Raw genomic sequence first — 20,317 nt, 5'->3', positions numbered from 1 at the left:
TCAAGAAGTTGGTTTCCTTGTACATATTTTTGAGAAGCGATTTACTACAGTGACATCAAACCATATTCTTACATAAAAACTGTGACACAACAATACATTAAATAGAGGATATTTGTTTGTTTTGCATGTAAGATTGAAATGTAATTTCACTGAGTGAACACCAGATGCAATATTTTCACGAGTACGCCACGAGTGAAAATATAATAGCTGGTGTTCACGAATGAAATATATTTCAATCTTATATGTAAAACAAACAAATTTTCTTTTTATTTCATGCTTTTTTAGTGATTTTAAGTATCTGAAAACTGATTTTGCCACGCAACGTCACGCATTCTTCTTTGTGACGTCATCACATCATGACGTGACGTCATCAATTTTGAAATATAGTTCTGTTAAATTTCTCTAATTTTGTTACATTTTTTAACATGATGTATGTTGACATCAACTTTCTTTTCCTAAAGAAACAAAATTTAAGTATGACGGCATTTATTTCTGCCTGTTATTTCATTTAGTTATGATTTTCTTTTCATCCATATTCAGATATAGTCCGGCTACAGTGAAAATTATATTTTATAAATTTCACTAGTGGTTTATTGGAATATAATCATCTGATATATTACAATTAACACTGGAAAGCATGAAATAAAGGGGAATAAAACATGCATTTAAGGTATTTACCTATAAAAATATGTGAGCATGCACTGTTATTGCACATTTTTCAATATTCCTGATTTAGGAAGCTATTTAAAAATGGATGACTGCAGTATGACCAAATGATGACCATGATAATTTTTTTAAAAATAAAAACAAAACTGTCAAAGGACATGATACACTCACATGTTAAAAGCCTTATAACAATGGTCTCTTTAATCTAGGGAAAAAAATATGACAAAATGTAAAACTACAAAGTCAAATATATATTTTTAGCTTCTATTGTTTCACATAAATAAGGATATTGTTGTTTTTGGGCATATGAAAGAAAATATAAAGATATATAAGGAGGCAAATTACTGCCTTCCTAGTGAAACTGTACATATCCTCAATCACTGAAGGGTAATGAAAGTTAATGCAGGTCAATGTGCAAGGCTCATAACTTAAGCATTGATTTTGACTGAATAATATGAAAGAAAAATCATGGTTTTAGTTTTGTGTGTATGATCAATATCGTTGAAGGTATTCATTTGTAACTTTAAACATAACAATAGCAGTACTGGTGTCCAGTGCCATTTTGCAGCCGTAAAAAGTTGCCCTGTACCTAAGTGTTATATTTTTCTGGTCCTTCAGGATCATAATGACTCCAGGACTTTAAGTGTTGAAAATTGACTACCACTCAAGCCGGTAACAGGGGGCTTGAGGGATGTTGCACGTTTTCACTAACCCTCATGTTAAGACTCAACCAAACCAAGTCTGCAATTTTAAAGTAATTTTCCTGGTTTTTAATGCTTCTGACGTATAACCTTCTCTCCAGACAACAGCAGGTGTCAAGTGCCATTTGGCACTCATAAAACATTTGCCCTGTGCTCACTTAAGTGTTGTTATAGTAATATTTTTCTGGTCCCTCAAGATCATTGCTTCAGGCATTTTTAATTGCTTAAAATTGAGTACTGCTCAAGTAGGTGTTAGGGGGCATGAGGAATGTTGCACTTTTTCATTATCTCCCATGTAAAGACTCAATTAAACTGAGTCTGCAATGCTCAAGTATTTTGCTGGTTTTAATGTTTCCAAGGGATTACTTTTTTCCCCAGATATTGAAAATGTGTCATCAGAATAATAGTAGTAGGTCAATGCCCTGGACAAATAACTAAAGCATGGATTTTGAATGAATAATACCCCTTTGTGAACTTACAATGTTTCTGTTTAAGTTTGTGTGTGTTCAAGCACAGAATTTATTCATTTCAATCTTCATGGAAATTTTTCAGGATTATTATTGTATGTCACTCACAGTCCAAAACCTTTGGCTCTAGTGAACATTACTGTTCCCTTCTGTGAAATGAGGACCTTTTAGGTTGAGGTTTTGAGTTCAGGTTCTCTATTCACATTAACTGAAGTTTTCATTTGAACCAAGTTCTCATGTCTTCATGGTCTTAATTGTATCACTATTTCAATCGGTAAGACCCATAACTCTAGCATGGATTTCTACTGAATTATAAGCCTTTCTTGATTGAGAACATTTTTGCAGGGACCTTAATGTTTTGCTATCAACCAATGACAAAGTCAAGGCAGCAGTGTAAGTGACAGATAAAGAAAGGTTTTATTTCAAAATGGTATCGTCAAATCTTAAGATCTGTTTTCCATATTAATACCAAAATTTAAAACATTTGTGCAATAACTGCCTCTTTAACATGTGTTTATTATGACTAAGTACAGTTGGTATGGTTATTCTAAGAATATGTTCAAGTGTAATAAGATTGTTAGAATTCATTAAAACCATACGTACAATACAACAACAACATTTTGGAAACGGAAGATGGGAATCAAATATATGAAGAAAATAAAATTATATTTGCTAAACTCACTCTAATCTTTGTCCCCACTATTCTTTTTCTTGATTTAATAATGCCCAATTTTCAAAAATGAATACATTAAGTTTTTGTCACATTAAGTCATAAAAAGGTGTCACCATCAATTGTTAAGCTGTAAAAAAAATGGAAAACTGTACCTATCTCAAGAGTTACGACACTTTTCCATTAACATCAGTATGGGTTTTTCATTTATTTAAGATGTAAAACTGTCGTAAGTCAAAAGTTCATCAATATTATCATATATATACATTTTTTCTAGATATCAGGTATTAATTCAGTAAAATAAGAATATTAAATGCCTATTTGTCACTTTAAAACTAACAAAAAGTTTATCAGGTAGTATAACAATAATTTTTTGCTTCTCCTGTAAAATTGTGTAAATGTGACTTACGACAGTTTTCCGTTCAGCCCTCGAGATATGACAGATATTGAGGGTAGTAAACAATCTGACATAGAGGAGCATATAGCAACTCCTAGTGACATAACTTTTTCACACTCTCAAATGGAAGGCAGTTACAAAACTGTAGACCAAAATGATAGCATTTTATATGTAATGCAATGTACTAGTACAATACTTCCTCCCCGGATACAGCCTATGCCTATGCCAATGGTTCCTCAAAATAAAATGTTTAATTGTGGATCTCCACATGTGACCCATCCTATGGTGAAATCACATATAGGAACTGCTGTAGAAACAATAAACCTAACTGACCAAGTTATTTTGAAAAAAGCATCTGTGATAAAAGATACTTTAAAGGACGAAATAAATGTAATGGTCACTGTAAAAGTGAATGAATCAACAGAAGAAATGATAAAAGAAATTATAAATCTAAATAATCAAATTCATGATCTCAAATTGTCAAATGAAGAAATTCAAACAAAACATCAAGAAGAAGCCGTATATAGCAGAAAAAATAGTGTAAGGATAAGAAATGTTCCTGAGCAGAAAGGTGAAAATACTTCTGACTTAGTCATAGATGTTGCTAAGAAAACTGGAGATGAAATATCAGTGAATGATATTTACAACTGTCAAAGAGTAGGGCCCAGTAAAGAAAAAACAAGAGACATTATACTAAAGTTCACCATATATACAGCAAGAACCCAAGTCATCAAAGGTAGAAAATCTCTTGGAGACAAGAGATAAGAAAGATCTAACTATAAATGTGAAAGGAACATGGGCCTTTAATGGAAATATATATTAAAACTAAAAATAAAGATATCATCAAAATTATTAATATATATGACATTTTGAAATATAAGGAAAACCCTTAATTAATGTATGCTGAATTCATAACAGAATAAGTATTTTGAAGATTACAACCTATAACATGCTTGTTATGATGATGTTATCATGAATAAATATTACTCAATGATATTGATTCATTTGTCCTTTAGAATGATGTATTCTCAAGAAACTTATACTTATAATTTATAATAATACATTGTATATATGTACATGTATATGATGAAAAATATATTATTGCAACAATTTATCAAGTTGAAATTGATGATGATAATATAATAGTAGAAGATGATGATGATGATGATAATGATGATATAGTGGTAAGTGGTGATAATGATTATACAATTGTATGTGGTGATGATGATGCCGATGATCTAAGGGTAGGTGATGATGCTGATTCTGTATGATGATGATGATGATGATGATAATGTGATGATCATAAGTGATGATGATGATGATGATAATGATGATGATGATGATGATGATGATAAATATTTATGATGATCATAATGATGGTGATATTTATGATATGTGACTTTTGATAATGATAAAGTGTGATGATGGTACTTCCCTATCAGACCTGTTATAAACATGCATTTTTATCTGAATATGTAAAAATAAATTTGTTAGTTATAGTTACCAACTTTATTACTATACTGAATAATATATGAATTTATAGATATACCTAGATGAATGATTATTTCTGATCTTGATGATAATGTTGATGACCAGTCATAATTTTTCATTTTGTTAGATATTGTTAATAAAACAAAAAAAAACTTTTTACCTGCATAATATATGTGAAATGTAAATTTATATATTTTTTGGTGACAACAAAATGCTACTCTTTGAACTTCAGACTACTTTTACATAAAATACCAAGACTAAACATTATGCTAATTACTACCAGTAAAACATATCTGTTCAAAAAAATTAAATTTCTCAAATTTGACAAAATGCAAAAAAGACGTGACGGGTTCTTGACGTTATTAATAAAACTAAATTTGCATCCACCGACTAATTATTATGAATAAATTTCATCTAAACCAATTTTTTTACTATAAAATCTGAGTTTTTGGTCAGTACTTTATTACAATAATATAATTGTTATCACTCTGAAACTATATGCTTAATTTTTTGAATTTGGTCAAATCTAAACTACAGTCACACCTGAACGCTGTGCAGTTTTGTGTTATAGTGTGTTGTTGTCATTTGTTGTTTTGTACTTTTATAGATTTATGATGAAATCTTAAGAACAAGTTATATATTTATAACGGTGAACAGTTTCTTACATACTCGTTAGGAAATGTTTTATGTTTAAAATGATGTAGTTGAATTAAGTAAGATCACTAGTGAATATTTTTTCAATATATAGTTTTGCAGATATTATAATACACATGTAAGTGTCAATGTATGAAACAGTAATGTATTATAATTAAAATAATGATCATGACTTACCCTTCTCTTGCTTCCGTAGCCTTTGTTTCGTGCATTTCCCTAATATATGCTAAAATAATTATAGCATATTGTCACATTGTCATTACTGTATTACTGATAAAGAAATCATTTCATGTTGACTAATACTTGGTTTAATTCTTGTAAGTTTAATCATATATCAGAAAGAGTTAAACTGTATATCCAACGTTTCTTTGCAAACATTTAAGCATAAACGCACTCATCCTCATGACAAATGGATCGTTACTTTGCAGTGTACAAAAAGCAAAACGATAAACTGCTTGAAAACTTTTAAGTCGGAAAATGGTATTTTATTTATTAAAAAAACTGTCATTTTAAACTTTTTTTGTTTATTTAAGGTTATCTGTTTCATGTTAAAATGTTCACCAAGTGATAGGGAGGAAGTTAGTACCATCCTAGAACAAGCTCAATAAGAATTTGAAATTTAATGTTTTGGAGGATATAAAGTGATACCTTTTATCTCTTTGGGTTTTTACAACACTTTTTGAGCGAGACTCAGACTTACCTTAATGTTTTTAAAAGATAATGATAATAAAAGGTTTGGTAAGCCCGTCATTGTCTAGCCGTAATATTAACATAACTTTTTTAAATTTTTTAAATGATTATATTCCACTAAAAGATTGAATTAACAATCACAAGTATTTCATGCTTTGTTGAGATCCCTAAGCTGTTTTTTTTTGTTAATTCGATTTTTTTCATTTTGAGTGTTTGTTTTGTATTTTTCTTTTTTTTTTTTGTTTGGTCTTATCGGCACGGTACCATTTCGGTAATATTGCGTCGAAACAGGACAGGTGATTTTGATACAAACTTAAAGCAACACCAGGGGTCAGTACCAGTTCGCTTGCTGGAACCAAGTGATGCAAAATCTCCAGTAATACCAACCCATATAATCGCTTCTTCCGATCACGCACGGATAAACGATGGTACTTATGATACGTCAACCCATTGATAGCAACCCTTCATGGGTATGAACACACGACCATAAATTTCAATACAGTGGACAATATTTGCTTTGAAATATTCCTCAAAATAGAGATATTTCATTTGGAGGAGGATTCTTCCTTAAACATGATATTTCTAGGTCGTTTATAATAATAATTACACGGTTGTTGATTTGTGTTCATGCGTACAAATCGGTACATATTTTTGTTTCAAAAAAGCCTTGTAATTTAAATTAGTAATTAGATCGTTAATTGAGTCATGGCATTTTTAATTATCGCGTTGTTTGTCAATAAAAGCTTATTCTATTGGCAATACATTCTGTTCCTGACATTATCAATCTTTTCGTATCAAGATAATCAACTTGGATATAAGCAAAAAAGGGATTCATTTATAACCATTTCCCATTCTTATCTTTAGTTAATGATGTTAAATGAAATGCTTCTAGAAAATTAGCTCATATACACTACTTGTAATTTAATTTTCTTTATCAATAATTAATGCAACGTTTTCTCCACGGACACTTTGTTGTCAAGTTGTCAAGAAATGCAGTGACAGATGTTTTTGTGGTTTTGTTACTATGGGGGGGGGGTCTTTTTATTTATTATTTACAATTTTCGTCGTGATTATCGAATGATTTTTTCCATGTTATTTCGCAGTGTACCTTTTTGTGGCATGTACTGTAAGTAATAGCAGTTTTTTTTCCAAAAGACAGGCATCTGACAATCTGCCAAAATGGATACAGTGTCTGAATGGTGCATTGGCTAATAAAAAGTAGAAAACAAAATACCGCCTTCTACATTAAGTTAAATGAATACGTTTATTTAATTCATTATTTGATGGATAAAACATTGAACTTTACATAGATAATTATATTAAACTGAATTAATTAAACATGACAATTATCAGACTCGGGTACTTTTTTATCATCCCTCGTATATATGTTCTTGTAATTTAACAACATAAGAAGCCTTTAGCTTATATATTAAACTGAAAAATGTCCCGAAAGTATTGACATTAAAGTTGCAACTCGCAACTCGAAGCGGAGCAGAATTTTTGTGAAAATGTGTGGATACGACGCAGTTCTTATTGCTTTTAATGCTTTATCCATCGTTTTTTCCTTCAAATAAATTATATACTCATTTCAGAGTTTACCATTAACTTCGAAATATAATTTTGCATCATTTACTAAATTTCATTAGACAGTGATGTTTATTTTCTAAGAAAATAATGATTTTTACGAATAGATACCACATAGTTGAAAATAAAATATGATACGACGCAGTTGTATTTTTTGGCAGTCATTTCAACAGGGATAATTTTAGCAATTTATGTCTATTTTATGGAATAATCAATTTTGCTAGATAAAAAACCAAGATTATTTGCGGTGTATAGCGATGTTCTGTTGCTTTTGATTATTTAGAATACATTGTGCCATGCCCAATATAACATTTAATTTGAAAGTTTACATTGTGGAACCTACTTTACAGTTAAACATGAACATGTTACTTAATTTATCATATTTCTTTTGAAATAATTTCTTATATTTTCCTGTATGTTTAATATTATCCCTATTTTTTGGCCAAAAAGAAAATATAGAAGTCTATGAACCTGATTTTATTTTGGCTAGCTACGCTCTAACTAAACTGTGGTTCTGCATGTTTTGGTTAATGACTGTTTTTTAGGTTTGTTTTCAAACTTTCACTCTACACATTAGCTTTACTGGGGGCGAAGACCTCAGGTGCGCCTTTGTGCATTATTTCAGGCAAAATGTTGCACCTGCAGAGAACCATCGACATTTTGAAACTACATGTAGCTTGATAGGTTTCCACACAAAATAATCAAAAGTCCCCGTTGGTTTTCGAATTCATAGCAGTTCAGTTCAAGTGATTTGAATTCAGTAAACATAAACAGCTCGGCTTCGGTCGAACACCTGTCTGATTTTTTTTCAACAATTTGTTAACGTCAGCTGTACAAATAAGTAGTTTTAGTTGGTTTTTTTTATTAATTTCTGACGTGAAGTTTTAAGATTATAAATATTCAAATTAATTATAAAGACAATAAAATTTACCTTTCTTATTGAAATGAAATATTTCCTTAATCTCTAAGATTACTTTTTACTTTGATAATTCGGTGCGAATAGCAGAGAAATTTTCAATGTAAACAGGGAGGAATCCTCTGTGAAGTCATTTTCTGAAAACTTTTGTTTAATTTTTCAGGCAATTTATTTTCAAATAAAAATCACACTTTAGTTTGAAGGTATGTTTAGATGCCATGCCTCTAGTCTGTGGAAAATTCGATGCGATAATCTGACCTAAATTTTCTCTTCAGTATAGTGAAAACTTCTTCAATACTATTGAAACATCCTATCGTGCATACATCTGTATCAAATAATTATATCGGTACAAAGCGTAAAATACCTTTGCAAAACGGACACCTTCTTTACAAAATAATTTGTAGTTTTATCATTTGTTAATCGATTTTGAAAATTTAAGTTTTTTAATGGAGAAGAATGATACTTTAGTGTATAAATTGAAAATACATTCCGTAGACCTGTTCTTATCGGCGATAAAGAAATGCAATACGACAAAATCGGCGGTAAAGTTCCGCGGCGCTGAACATAAAATGACTGAACGGAACGCATACCCTACTTGTAAAAATATATCGTAGCTTAACCATTTTATATATAATTTTAAAGTTTTAATGTTCAGTTTCAAATAATAAAGCTCATCTGTTCCCACCGATTATCAACAAAATGAATACAATAAAATCGGCACGTAAAAGGCATAATAACGGAATTGACGGAAATTATTGCTAATTATAAGTAACAAAGGTAGACATGCATACTTCTCTTCAGAAAGCAAGAGACCTTAAGTTACAAAATTTGTATATATTTTTTTTTCAAAAAATAAACAACAAAGTTCATTCCTGATTGATACAGGGTCCAGGAGAGGTTACCCTGGAATATTGAATTTTGTAATGTAAATTCTGTAAATGAAAAAAGTAACCACCCCTATTTTGAACTCACGGGAAAAAGTTTATAAGCATGCTAAGGCAACTCTAGAACACGTTGTCATATGGATGTGCGGTAACGTATTTCAATGTACAAAAATGTATCGTGCATTTGATACAGCTTTTTGAAATTTGTAGATGCTTAATTATGACAGGAACTAAAAATGCGACCGAAATATGAAGCCTTAATAGAATTTTTAGTACATTTTCCTTGTTTGTGGAACAAATGAGTGACCTCTGCTTTTGACTTAAGTTGTAAACAAGAAACGTTGTTGGACGTTATTACATGTATTAGCATACCTAGCACATAATTTAATAGCTGAACCAATATGCACCCTGCAATGAAAATACAACTGCGTCGTATCATATTTTATTTTCAACTGCGTCGTATCATTTAGTAAAAATCATTATTTTCTTGGAAAATAAACATCTCTTTCTAATGAAATTTTAGTTAATGATGCCAAATCATATTTTGAAGTTTATGGTAAACTCTCAAACTAGTATACAATTGATTTCAAGGAAAAAACGATGGATAAAGCAATATGAACTGCGCCGTATCCACACATTTTCACAAAAATTCTGCTCCGCTTCGAGTTGCAAGTTCGTTATAACTTTTGTTTTACAAAATAGTTGTGCAAGCAACATATACCGAACGAAGCAGAATATAGCGTAGCGTGTTAATACATATATCTGGTTTTCAGTCATTTCCAACAAAAATAGTTATAATCAAAAAACATACGCTTTTCGTTCCAAGATGGCGGCGTTTGTTTACATTTTGTAGGATACGACTCAGTTTTGATTCCCAGCCCTGTGCATTTGTATACGATTTAACTCTGACACATTTTCAACAGAAAGGTCCCCAAACTATGATACAACTACCTTTTGTATCATAGTTTGGGGACATTTCTGTTGAAAATGTTTCAGAGTCAAATCGTATACATATACATGCACAGTGCGTTAACTTCAAAATTCCAAATTGTACCAGTTCGTGTTAAATGTTGAATTCTGCTTAAGCCGGTGCTAGGGGGCGTGTACGGTAACTCGCACTTTCCAGTACCGTCCATGAACAGGCTCAATCAAACCGAGCCTGCAACATTTTCAATTTTGCCGTGTTGGGCTTTCTTTAGGGATTCTGTTTTCTCTATTTTTTTAGTGTAAAGTGATAAAGGCAGTGTAAACACATTATAGTGTGTCAGTAGCTTAACACATTTTAACAAGATAATCTGTTTAAAGAGAGCATTCGTAGAATTAAGCCAGTTACTGTTTTTGTGAAAATTGTTTTTGAAAGTTTATTTACCACCATGGAATATCTAAAACATTGAATTCCTGGAAAAGGAGATCCCTTAAGATTTGTGAAAAGACAAATAAGTAAATAAAAAGCAACACACTCCGTTTTATTATGTCTGATCACGAAAGCAAAAGAACATGCATCTTAACAAATGTATCACATTTTGTATCAGTGTTTCATTTCAATCCGTTATGCCAGACGATAAGATAACTATTTACACCAAGATGATGTACATTTCATCCTGAAACATTTGCAAATAAAGACATATGAGCCGCGTCACGACAAAACCAACATAGTGCGTTTGCGACCAACATGGATCCAGACCAGCCTGCTCATCCGCGCAGTCTGATCAGGGCTTACCAACTCTATTACTAAGTACAGGAACTGATAGCGAGCAGTATGGATCCTGATCAGACTGCGCGGAAGCGCAGGCTGGTCTGGATCCATGCTGGTCGCAAATCCATTATGTTGGTTTTGTCGTGACACTGCTCATATGATGCTGGGAGTATAAAATTCTGAAAAAGTGGTTATACTTTGATAATATTTGAACTATAGACCGCACCTGCGGATGCTTCAAAATATTACCAATTCATGCTAAATGTTTAATGCCGCTAAAGCCCGTGCAAGGGGGCGTGGACGGCAGCTTGCAAGTACAACTTCCGTCCATGAACAGGCTCAATCAAACCAAGCCTGCAACATTTTCAATTGTGCCGTGTGTGGGCTTTTTTCGGGATTCTGTTTTTCTCTATTTTGAGGTAAACCATAGAAATATATTATAATAAATTTCATAACAAGTGAACGCAGTGTTATTTTTATATTGCATATATTTTTGTTATCATCCTGAAATTAACACGTTCATCCTTAGTTTCTTTAATAAGTTAGATAATTATTTACCTGCATGTTTATAATGAAGATTCAGTTCTTTTAATCTATAGGAGGAATAAAATAGAGAGGATAAATAATCACTAAAGAAAGCCCACCAAGACAAAATAGAAAATGTTGCAGGCTCGGTTAGATTCAGCCTGTTCATGGACGTTAAAGATCCTGTAACACAATTTTGTATGGTTTTAAATCATAAATAATAGCACTGGCCTGTTTTTTGTTTTGGGTCCGCCTGGCTCCTTGCCACTAGTTCTTGTTGCTAGGTCGTGTGGGGGTTGCGTTCATTGAACGCCGCCTTTCCTTGTTGATCTTGTTTTACGATATTTTAAGCCGAATATGGTAATGGTGAAATTTTGAATTTAGAAAGATCCGCAGATGTGTTCATACAGCATTATAAGATACACTGTGGTTATAATTATGATGAACACATGATTTAAAATCTATGAACCTCTTTCTGAGTTTGTCTAATTTCAATAAGTGATATACACAAATTATGTTTTGGAAACTGCATTCCTTATTTCTTGTCAAGTTATTTTGATCATTTCTAATGAGAAAAAACTGACATTGATAATAAACTTTTAATCTGAAGAGTCATATAGAGAAATGTCGTTATTAAAGAATTGAATTACTTTTTTAAGTGGATAAATGTTAGTCTTGACATTTTTTTAAGTAGCACTGTGACGTTATTGAATTTTCTGGTTAAGCAGGTGCTAAGGGGCGTGGACTGTATTTTGCATTTTCCAGTACCGTCCAGGAACGAGCTCAATCAAATAACAAGAATAAAGATCAACAAACCGAGCCTGCAACATTGTCAATTGTGCCGTGTTGGGCTTTCTCTATGGATTCTCTTTTCTATATTTTAAAACTGAGTGGCACAAAAACTATATGATGTTGAACGTTCTGACATTAGAACCACATTCAATTATAGAGTGATAATTGACGCCTTTGTCCCATTTGTTGGTCTGCTCATCCAGTAAACTACAATATCCGCAACATTTCAAAGGCACGAGACAGAGGAATGGATTCATTACTCGATGAAATAATTAAATTGCAAGTTATTATCTTCAGAGTAATTGGCAATCAACTCCTATTTGTGCCGTATTAACCAACGTTACGAAGAGTTATAGAATTGAAATCCCTTATTGCTAATTTTTAGATTGGAGACTTAATAATGAGAGATTGGTCATGTGAAAAAGAGAGATAATGTGTCACTAGAATAGTCAGCAGATGAAGAAAGTTACCATTATGCTAAATATATACCTTTAGAAGAACCACCAAAGTATTGTAACATCATACATTCACCAAATATGATAAACAAGAACGCAACCCCCACACGACCTAGCAACAAGAACCAGCGGTTAGGAGCCCAGGAGAACCCAAAACAAAAACAGGACAGGGCGCTTATTTACTTTTTTAAAAGCACATTGAATATGAAAAACAAGATCAACAAAGGCGGTATTCGGTGAACGCATCCCCCAAACATCCCAGCAACACAGGACCGCCGACAAGGAGCTCAGTAGGACACCAAACACAATCAAAACAGGACACGAGGCACCTTTAAGCATCAAAAAAAAGAGAAACACGTGCTGAAGAATGTGATTATGAATTCTGAACAATTTTGGTCATTATAATCTGAGTAAATAACGTTGAATGTGAATTAGTTTCTTATAAGGGTAGAAAAATGTAAACCGAGTGGTATGTAGCATCTATATAAAATACCTAATCAGCAGTGTTCAATTATTCTGGATCCAGCAGCTTGATTGCAATTTCTGCTCTGATAAATTTGCTTAAACATATTTATTATAGTGGGTTGGGCTTATATAAACTTTCTTACTGTACCCTTCTTTATTACAAAAGGTAAAATAGAGAAAATAAGAATCCTTAAAGAAAGCCTAACACGACAAAAATGAAAATGTTGCAGGCTCGGTTTGATTGAGCCTGTTCATGGACGGTACTGTCAAGTGCAAACTACCGTCCACACCCCTAGCACCGGCTTAAGCAGAATTCAACATTTAACATGAATTTGTACAATTTTGAAACATCCGCAGATGTGTTCATATGGCGGTTATCATGGAACCTTCAATGTGACACGTACAATGTAAGTGCCATTCCATGAAAAGCGGCATATGGTCCCCAAGTTATAAAATGCGTGTACAATGAGCGGAACTAAATAAAATGGAATTTTGAAAGGGGATCAGAGGTTATGGTAAGTCTACCACTTCCATAGATCTTTGTTAACAGTTACAATATTTAAACATTGCCATGTACCACATCTATACATTTACTAGACAGTAATTCTGAAAATTATGCTAGATGCTATTATAACAATTGAATTACAAAACAAAAACCTGGATTCAGAACATAAGCAATATATTATAGTACATGGATTTCTAAGGAAATGTGGTGCATGTTTTGTAAGATTACACACAATATGCTCTGACAGCTTAATGGTAAAAACTTATGTTCCGGAAGAAATCATTTGCTAACTTGGCAAATTTACATTTATTTAATTGGAGCTAAGACTACCATTCTATGTATATTTTTATTTGTCAATGCACCAAAACTGTTAAACGTATAATCTTAAATTAAAATGAATAGAAAATAAATAAGATCTGGAATAAGTTTATTGATAATCAACAATATTTTTCTTGATATTTCTTCTAGCGCATTTGTGGTATATTAATCATCTTTGATTATTTGTCTGCATTAAACATTAGAAGGTCAGATATCAGGCGTTTGTAAATATAATCAACGTGACATAAGGTCAAAACGTTGATAGATTTCTGATCAGTTTTTATCTTAATCAAAAACATCTTAATCAAATGCAATAGAATATTCTGATAAACCTCAGACGATTCGATCTTGATATATATATATATTCATAGTTTTTCATTCATTTTTACTACATACGTCAAAGTTAAACTTCCTAAGTGTAAAGAAGGTTTTGGTACTTTCCTAATATAATGTTTATTATGACACAAAACCTCTATAGAAATTCGCTATCTGGTTACGGATGTTAAAACCTTTGTTTTAGCCAAAACATTTCATGGTAACATTATTATACATGATTTTCTTTGTTTAAATATTTTATTTTTGAATTCTCTGATAAAAATATGCTTGTATAATTATAAATACACAATAAATTGATAGGCGTGCATGTCATCCATATAAATATTTTTGTATAATTATAAATACACAATAAATTGATAGGCGTGCATGTCATCCATATGAAGTTTTACTATTCTTATTCTGCTTAAGCCGGTGGTGAGGGGGCGTGAATGGTAGCTTGCAATTACCACTTCAGTCCATGAACACAATAAAACTGAGTCTGCAGCATTTTCAATGTTGCATTGTTTGGGCTTTCTTTAGGGATTCTTTTGTTATCTAATCTTAACATATTTTCTCCTAAATAGTTAATATCGTTCCACAACAAAGAAATACGAAATTTACAAACTCGGTTTGATTGAATCAGTACACGAGAAGTATTTTCATATATTCTGACATCTTTCGAAAATGACTTACATTTATGCACTAGAAACAGGTTTTTAATCAGAATTGTCATGTGTACGATTACGCCGGTGTTAGGGGGTAATGGATGGTAGCTTGCACTTACCACTATAGTCAACAGGCGTAATAGTCAAACCGGGCAGGCAACATTTAAATTTTGACATTTTGAACGATCCCTTTTTAATAGGGTGTACCTCATATACGCTTGGTTCTTTTAGTTGATGATGCTGTTATTTTAATGTTTTACCACGTAGGCAAATGTTTGGCTTGATTTTTCGTCGAATGAGTACATTTATCGGTTGCAATTGCATCAAGATATTAGGAAATTATTTTATACGGAATTCCATAAAAGTTTAATATGATCCATGATGAATTGTTACATTCATTTTATAATGTGTTGGCATTTACTGTTTAATTTTCTGCTTTACTTGTTTCTTTTTGTGCTGTATACCACATAATGCTTTCAGTGAAAACGCATTGCATAAGCGGTGATTATATCAGACTATATTATTTTTCAATAAGTAAATATTAAAACGAAACTAAGTTTAACTTCTAGTCAGTTATCTCAGATTATATATGTATAAACTGTCTAAAATCCTATTATACATAATAATTTATTCAAAATAACATCTGTAATATGAGCACTAAGAAAAACAAGGCAAGGTTCACATAACTAATTACATTGTAGTAACGGTGTCGTTGTTATTATATCTAATGCACAAAACATGCATTTAGACAACGAACTTTAACAGTCTAAAAAAGTTAACAGTCAGAGAGTGCTAAAAAGCTTGGCACTCAAATCCTCTTCCTATCAATTACAACTACTCTTCCAAGTTCTTTCGATACTTTGATGCTCAAACTCCACACAGTGGTTGCTTCCCTTGTAATACAGAAATACAAACTATTTTTGTCCCAAATATGATCAGCGGTACGAAAGCTTTAAGTGTAGAAGAATGAGTTACTATTTGTAGGAAAACATTTCATACACTGTGATTTTACATCAACACTTGTTCTTTTAGAGAATTAATATCAATTATTCAAAGGAACAATTAGATTGCAAGTCAGTTATTTTAGGGAAGTGTCTATTAATTCTCCTTTTTAACTTTGTTACCGTAGAACAGAGAATGATTACACTCAAGAACTGATGCTAATATCCAAGTTGATTGTCTTCATGTTAATAAATTAATTACGTTAAGAGAAATATTTGTTGCCGGTAGAATTAGTTTGTAATGGATGTGACATGTTGGGGATAATATAATCTTTTCTTACTGTTTATGCACAGGTGTAATCATACGGGTAAACAAACTCTCACAAAAATAGCAGCTGTGCATCTGAAAACATTGGGTCCGATGTCAATAAAACTGTACATATTAATAACGCATACTGGAAAACAAGTGCAGTATATGTAAAAAGGAGTATAATAATAAAATTGTTATATGTTTAATACAATTGTACATATATCTTAACCGACGTTTTTAGCTGATTTTTTAAATGTTTGTTGAAAAACGAGATTATCATCAAATGTTCAGAAAGTACATTATACTACTCATTAAAACATCAAACCAGTATATGTGTCTGGTTTTCAAATTTAATTGGTTTGACATTACTTTGGCAGAAAATTTGGTTATTTGATAATCCTAAGTATGTAAATTATAATATGAAGTTTGTTTAGATATTTGCATTACTGACCTTAAGCTTTGTTTCTATGCTTCTTTTTAAAATGGACAATATTTGAGACATCAACCTAATACTTCATAGTTCAGTATATCTTATATAGAAATAATAACTCTACAGTTATGCCTTCAGTTATTTCCCTTTGAAAGGTTAATTACAAAATTTCTTCAAATTAGCCAAAGAATAGCACAAATAACGATTTTTAACTTATTTATGAATATATATTTTATTATCATTTTCATATCTTTCTTTTTAAGTGCCCCAGCTGATCTGTGTACGAAATTCAAATTTATCTTTTTATGACTTTGGATTTCAGTGGAGTTCCTTAAAAGATCCTGTAACTCAATTTTTGATGGTTTTATATCATAAATTTAATGCTCAAATGAAGATTTATCAATATTGTAACTTCCAAAAAAGCATTATTTTTAAAGATATTATCGAATTTACATTTCATTTTAATAACGGGAGGTAATTAGAAATCTATTGTCTATACAGTCGAAGTCAATTTTACATTAAGAAATGAATGCATATATTTTAATGATTTCATATAATGTGGACAAATAATTGCAGTACATATTTTACATATTCTTCGATGTAATAGCTGCCGGTTTCTTTTTGCCGCGCCAGTTTTTGGCAAATTCAACCCCTATTTTTACGCGCTTTAAAAAAATGAAAACTATCTTAAATTGTCATATTTACTACAAGGTTTAAAAGTTAATATGTTTTGTTTTTCTATCTTTAATACTTTTTTGTAAAAATGCATTTAAAGTTTGCATTTGCCATGGCAAAAGTGTGTTTTGCCATGGCATTTCGGCATTTTGCCATGGCAAATAATTTGCCATGGCAAATTAGAATTGCCATGGCAAGGTTTTTCCTACTTTTGCCATGGCAAATTTGCCATGGCAATATTTTTTTTAAAACATCACAAAACTTTCTAAAACATATCCTATGACATGTTATTGGTCGTATTGTTATGTTTTTATTGTAATCTCTAATTTTTTTCATTTTGCCATGGCAAATTTTTGCCATAGAAATGCCATGGCAAATTTCTGCCATGGCAAATTTGCCATGGCAATTCCATGGCAAAAATTTGCCATGGCATGTCCATGGCAAAAATCTGCCATGGCATTTGCATAAAAGTTTGCCATGGCAAAATATTATCAATAAAAAAAAATTTTTTTCTTTGAATTTTTTTTTTTATAAATTTATACATGGCAAATGACATATTAAGGAATATAATGTTTAAAATTTTAAAGTTAACGCAAAGAATATCTTTTCAACCACGGGTCCTATTAATTAGAATAGATTGTATATGACATTTTAAAATGACAATAATTATGAGATCAAGGATTAAATATAATCATTTATGCTAAATAATAATAATAAAGCTTGAGTGGTATATATAACAGAGAAAATAAGAATTCCTAAAGAAAGCCCAACACTGCAAATTTGAAAATTTGAGCCTGTTCATGGACGGTACTGGTAGTCCAGTGGTAGGACGCGCGCTTAGGGATTGAGAGGTCCTGAGTTCAAACCCCACAAAGGGCACTGCTAATTTCCTTGAGCAAGAAATTTATCTGCGATTGCTTCACTTCACCCAGGTGTAAATGGGTACCTGCGATGGTGGTATAATTCCGTTGCGCCAAAGTGTCGGCTGCACTAAGCGGAGTTAAAAGACTCCCTAGGGATATTGATAAATAGATATTAAGAGCCCGATGACCAGGGGCAATACTAGTAGCTGTAAAGTCGGTGAACTTGCGTAAGCATGAAACTTAGACTATAAAATGCAATTACTTTACTTTTACTGGTAAGTGCAAATTACCGTCAACATCCCCTAGCACCGGCTTAAGCAGTATATAACATTTTAACATAAACTGGTAAATTTAGAATGTTGAAACATCCGCATATGTGTTCATATGGTGGTTATCATGGAACCTTTAATGTGACACGTTAGTACCATTCCATGAAAAGCGGCATATTACAATGTGCTTATAATAACATAAATAACTTACAGACTTTACTTGTTAACTATATATAACTTTTAAACACCACAATTTTGTATAGATATGTGCAATTACATTTTTTGTTTCCGGTTTCTTCTAGTATCATGCAGTCTGCGTGATAAAGGACTGCTAAGGAAAGACAAGGAAATGATGGGAGATGCATTGGTACAAATGTTATGGAGGGCACCCTTATAACCTTGTTATTTGTAAAATTTTTCCGTTAACGCAACAAGATCTTCTCGAGCAAACAGGACGTTTCGCCCCTAACCAAATCGGCCCTTAACAACTGCTAGTCCCAAAAATGCGCAAATTCTTGGTATATAATGAGTAATGAGTGTATTAATTTGCTATCCAAAGGAAAATATAGTCAATCTTTGTAAAATATTTTAGTATCATTTATAAAGTGGTCTGTGGAATGTTTTAATTTTCAATTTTATTCTGATGGTACTATATTTACCAGGATTGGCAGGAGTGTAAGAATTAAGTGGCCCATCATCAAATCATACGGAATCAATCCTGCGCGAAATTATCATTCTTTTAGGATAGTAACCTCAATTTCAAGAAGAAAATGTTCTAGTTGAAGCGAAAATGGAAAAGATACCGTCCCTTTAAGAGTACTCACCATTTGCATTAAATCAAAACACATATTTCCCGTCGATAATTTGTATAAACTTTTACTGTAAAATATGATAAACAAGACCAACAAGGAAAGGAAGTATGTTTGCGGTGGTTCCCCCGTCATGTAATTTTCGTTAATTCGTTATGCATATTGAAAATGTAAGCAACGATTGATAAGAGGCCGGGAAATATATTTGAATATTCGAAACACTACAGAATATTCGAACATTTAAAAACGAAATTAGAACATTCGAAAAACAGAAGAAATGTTGTATTTTTTGTACATTCAAATTTCAATCAAGATCGTAAATTAAACCCTTGACCTTTACTTGTACCGGTGTTTCATATGTTTATATAACGCGTGACATCGACTGTCGCCAATTAACTGTGAAAAGTTGTGAGTATAGTTTATCAAAAGGGCAACCGTTTCACAGTTTGTAATTAACCTGTTAAAAGTATATAATGTAAAACTTTCCGATTTTAATTATCGTATTTTATTGTTTTCTGTGCTATAATATCTAGGTGCGTGAGGATGGCAAATTTCTGCCATGGCAAATTTGCCATGGCAATTCCATGGCAAAAATTTGCCATGGCATTTGCATAAAAGTTTGCCATGGCAAAAAATTATCAATAAAAAAAATTTTTTTCTTTGAATTTTTTTTTTTATAAATTTATACATGGCAAATGACATATTAAGGAATATAATGTTTAAAAATTTTAAAGTTAACGCAAAGAATATCTTTTCAACACGGGTCCTATTAATTAGAATAGATTGTATATGACATTTTAAAATGACAATAATTATGAGATCAAGGATTAAATATAATCATTTATGCTAAATAATAATAATAAAGCTTGAGTGGTATATATAACAGAGAAAATAAGAATTCCTAAAGAAAGCCCAACACTGCAAATTTGAAAATTTGAGCCTGTTCATGGACGGTACTGGTAGTCCAGTGGTAGGACGCGCGCTTAGGGATTGAGAGGTCCTGAGTTCGAACCCCACAAAGGGCACTGCTAATTTCCTTGAGCAAGAAATTTATCTGCGATTGCTTCACTTCACCCAGGTGTAAATGGGTACCTGCGATGGTGGTATAATTCCGTTGCGCCAAAGTGTCGGCTGCACTAAGCGGAGTTAAAAGACTCCCTAGGG

Source organism: Ruditapes philippinarum, unplaced genomic scaffold, assembly GCF_026571515.1.
Source record: "Ruditapes philippinarum isolate M1 unplaced genomic scaffold, ASM2657151v2 ctg902_1_1_1_1, whole genome shotgun sequence".
NCBI classification, from domain to species: domain Eukaryota; kingdom Metazoa; phylum Mollusca; class Bivalvia; order Venerida; family Veneridae; genus Ruditapes; species Ruditapes philippinarum.
The sequence above is the reverse complement of the archived record's forward strand: the minus strand, read 5'-3'. Positions refer to the sequence as shown.